The following is a 4,701-nucleotide window of genomic DNA, read 5'->3' as shown; positions in this document are numbered from 1 at the left end:
AGGTACTGATTGACTGGACCTATGGCCAAGGTCTGTGGTGCTATAGGGTGTGGAACCCATGATTGATATCCCAAAGCAATCGCAGGGGCTGCATACAGAAATATGTCCACACTCTGGGTGTACCCCTACTAGGGATGGGCATTCGACTAAATTGTCTTAATCGATCGTCGGGTGAATTAACGATCGATTTTCGATTAATCATTAAAAAAAATATATTAAATTTCACTATTTATAGGCTATATTAAAATGCAGTGAAAATAGAAAAAACACAGCGTGTTTCCGCATTGAGATCTGTAGCTGTTACAAGAAAAACAACTATTTCTGTAACTCCTAGAAGCGGAGCCGACAGCTAGAAGCCTGTGCTCAAATACAACTGACCCTCGTTTTTTTCCGGCTAATTAACAAAAATCATAAAAACCTTCGCCCTCAACAATACTTAAGGGCAGCATATCCATCTCGATGGACTTGCAGATCCGTTGGGTAATTTTCTCTGCTCGTTGTGCATCGCAGCTCCTCCGTGCTAGCACCGAGAGCAGGATGCACCGCCACTAACCAGGGTCGGATGTAGGCTACGTTCTTCAAGTGGTACATCATTTGAGTCGTGGAGGAGTTGTATTTATACTCAGATTTGCTGTGTTGGCAGTGAACAAAGTAATTTTTTTTGGTCAATATGGTCTCACGCTACACTTCGCCGTGACCTCTTCATGTTTACTTTTGAAATACATGGAAACTCGACGGTAACTAGGCATGTGGCGTTTTTTTCCAAACATTGGCTTAATTTGGTAATATGTTTAATTGCTGCCACATAGCGAAATCCATTGCATTCCTTCAAGACTCACACTACGCAACAGAACACGCATTAGTTTTATCGATGAACAAATAATGTCATCGACTAAATTCTTAATGATCAATAATCGATCGTCGATTAATTATGCCCATCCCTAACCCCTACATTAAGATCTTTGAAGCCAGTTATAGGTTTTTCATTTTTGTTTAGTACATCACAGATATTAAAAATCTTTGACGTGCATCCATCTTCAAATGTCAAAAATACAAAAACAGCTGAAAATTGAGTGAAAAATTGAGCTATTTAGTAAACAAACACATCATAACTTTATTCAAACATACTATTATTGTTGTGAATTCCCCACGCTACTGAGACTGTGCAGGTTTATAGTGTGTGTCAGTTACGGCTAAGTTATTACATACAATTGTACCCTCTCTAGTTAGTGTAACGGATAGCAGGTTTAGCTCTGATCCTTGAGGCACACAACCAACACGGTGAAGTAGTTTACAAAAATACAACTTTATTAATATCCAGTTCTAAAACAACAGAAGACCTAGTCATGAGCAAATCGCAGCTCCGCACCTGGTGCCAAAAGCTAATGTTAGCAAATCCACAGCAATTCACAGCAAGTTCACAGCAAAACCCACAGCAATTTCACAGCAAAACCCACAACACTGCAAAACATAATCGTGCACCATAAATGTATGCCGCAAAACGGCGATAGGCTCATAACCCCTAGTCCCTCACGACAATAGCATAAAATACAGATTCATATACAAGTAATTAAAAGTAGAGCACTTAGGAGAGGATTCGTCCATCTATGCCACCAGTCCAGACAACACTCACGACCCAGCTGATGACTCAGGGCTCCAGTGTAACGCAGCCGCAAGCGCACCGCAGTTCCACCAAAACTGTCCTTTCACAGCGGTGGCGTGGGTACGTTTCCCACAGAACTTTGCTGCAGAAATAGAGGGCGTTGTATGTCTCTTGGCGGTGCTCATGATACCAGTGTTCTCTAGCGTTTCCTTGACGTTGTTTCGTTGAGTGCGTTGTATTTGTCCTTCTGCTCGATCGTTGCTCGAACGGTTGCTGTTGTCCCACTACGTGGAGGTTTGTAGTAGAGTCCTTCAGGGGCGCCTGCCACCAACCAGGGATCTCACTCTTCGTTCGTCGTCGATGACTAGTTTTTCGTCGTCTGGCGCGGGCCCCGGAATCTTTTCGTCGTCCGAAGCAGCTCTCCAAAAGCTCTCCCGTTGGGAGGACACAGTGGATTTTATGCGCTGCCCAACCAATCCCGTGGGTTCCCAATTAGCCAGCAATTAGGGACACCTGTAGAGGGATGTCACAAGCACACACACAATACGCACAAACAGACAGACTGCCCCACCCCCAAACACATTTTCATGGACATTTGCCCCCGTTACACAATTTCTGGAGAAATTGTAGGGTTTGCCTTCTTGCGTTTGTTGGAGGTGGGTCCGTTTTCCCTTCTAGTGATATTTTCAAGCATTTAGCCTACTCATATTGCATAATTCATTAAGACCACCCTTTGAAACAAGGAACCCCCTTTGAAACAAGCTACTGTAACAGCGTTGTCACTGGCAGTATTTCAGATGGAATTGCGATTCAAATAGTACCGTCTGCTAACTGAAAACAAGCCCCCCAAAACGTAAATAAGTTCGATATTAATTTAGGGGGACATGGCTAATTCAAAAGCAGTTTGCTAGAGGCAAGCTAGCTGCCGTTGCTATCCACACTTCACTGATTGTTTGAAAGCGCCGGAAATGAGAATGTTTCTTTTGTAAGGGATAATGCATAGAACGCCGGTCATTATTGGGAAAATAAGCCCCTTCAGGGCGAAACAAACCCCTCCGCTTCGCGTCGGGGTGCTGGTCATCCTGTCGGGGCTTATTTTCCCGATAATTACCGGCGTTCTATACATTATCCCGCTTATTACATGGCTACTTGCCAACAAAAATAACAACACAGTAGCTGTGTCTACTACCGCGCACTTGTGCACTTCGAGCACTGACTTTTAGTACTTAGGGCGCTTCACTCACAAAACCTGCAGAATTCAGTGCACTGAAAGTACCCGGATGGCGCACTGCAAACGGTCCAAAAAAACAGTGTACAACGATGGACACTACTCACCCTAAACGGGCGCCATCTTGGCTACGTAGCGGAAAAGGAGGAGCCAAAAGCAAGCTTTTTTCCACTTGAGTGGAGAAGCGCGTTCATTTTGGCAGGTTTTGCGGGTGTCGCGAGCAGATTTGCGTCTGTCACGTCCACCAAGTGTTTAACGTAAGTGTTCCATTTGAGACAGCACTTATCAGTGACTGAGTGCACTGAATATGTAAGTGCACTATTTTGCAGTGCACTGTATTGCAGTGTACTTTGTAAAGTGCGCGGTAGTAGACACAGCCAGTGTGTCTTTTTACAATGTATTTGTTACCATTCGTATTGTTGTTCAGCAGAGAAATAGTTCGCCAAAGACGTTGAACTTCATAGACTTTGAACATTATATAGGCTTCAAATCAGCTGACGTCGCTAAGCAACAGAGTAAGCTGGGTTGAAAAGTTACCGGACTACTTGCGGAGTTCTACGAAAGACGTGAATCCGAGGCAAAAAGGCCACTTCCCTTGACAGCGGTAAAATGTGCATAGCAACGGTCAAATATGAGAAAATTGTTCACCGCAGAACGTTGGGAAGCCTCATTCAAGTGAATGGAGCATTCTACAGCATTAAAGAACAGCCGTGTAATAAGACATAATAAAGTTTAGCCATAGCTGTGGCATTGAAGACAGAACTGTAGCCATGGGCGTCAGCAGCATTTTGAGAGTGGGGGGACACACATTATGCGGGTGGTCTGGGGGTTTGTCCCCTAGAATTTTTTGAGATGTAGATGCAATTTCCCGCATTCTGGTGCATTTACCACAACTATTTTACCATAGTTGTTATACATATACTGAGGGGCTGGACATTAAAATATTTTGTAAACTAAACTTCAGGGGAGTCAGGTGGCTGAGCGGTTAGGGAATCCGGCTAGAAATCTGAAGGTCTGAAGGTTCGATTCCCGGCCGGGCCAAAGGACGTTGTGTCCTTGGGCAAGGCACTTCACCCTACTTGCCTCGGGGGGAATGTCCCTGTACTTACTGTAAGTCGCTCTGGATAAGAGCGTCTGCTAAATGACTAAATGTAAATGTAAACTTCACCATAAGCAATGTGACATCTTCAACTACCTGTCACCTTTCAGCACTCACCTCAGCAACAGAGCTGTCTCCACTGCCCCTGCATGTTGCCCATGCCTCTGACTCACTCTCAATCTCTACCACCTATATCAGGAGACATGGAGATGCATTGAGCATTCTTTCATATTGATAATAATAAGCTTAATGTAGATTTTTCATATGAAGATTTCTGAGATGTAAATCATGTTATCAGCATATACAATTCACAATTGGTAAAGGTTTAGTAGCCTAATAATTATGTAGGTTACATTAAAAAAATCGCATCTCCCTAAAGCATGACTGGACAGTTCAGAAATGATAAAATTTGTGTTCAAACCTGTAGTCTTTTCCACAGATCACATCCTTAGTATGTAAGCTTTCAGAAAATACATGGTTTAGGTGGTTGAATCCGTTTCCCTAAATGGCACAGCCCAAAAAAGTATCAGCCATATAGCCTACTCCATTTACCAATACCGAATTTATTATGCATGGACAGCATCCTAATATGGAGAGATGGACGTGTCTCTTGTCTCATTAGATAACATCCTGAGGGTATAAGCTTTCAGAGGATATATGGTTTTAATGGTTGAATCAGTTTTGCCTTCATGTTACAGACTAACATGTAGCAATACAATTCTGCGAATGGCCAAAATTACAAGTTGAGCAACCTTATTTAAATTGGAAGAC

At 43.2% G+C, this 4,701-nt stretch overlaps 1 long non-coding RNA gene across 1 annotated transcript; it reads right to left on the bottom strand.

Moving 5' to 3' along the window:
- Positions 1 to 1,287: 1,287 nt before the first annotated feature.
- LOC124477337 lies at positions 1,288 to 4,115 on the bottom strand. The gene is made up of 2 exons (XR_006957121.1): positions 4,048 to 4,115; positions 1,288 to 2,116 (listed from the first exon to the last, which is right to left on the bottom strand). It is a non-coding gene; the product is annotated as an uncharacterized LOC124477337 (long non-coding RNA).
- Between the last annotated feature and the right edge of the window lie 586 nt (positions 4,116 to 4,701).

This window comes from Hypomesus transpacificus, chromosome 2 (assembly GCF_021917145.1).
Source record: "Hypomesus transpacificus isolate Combined female chromosome 2, fHypTra1, whole genome shotgun sequence".
NCBI lineage: Eukaryota > Metazoa > Chordata > Actinopteri > Osmeriformes > Osmeridae > Hypomesus > Hypomesus transpacificus.
This window is presented reverse-complemented; position numbering and strand designations above follow the sequence as displayed.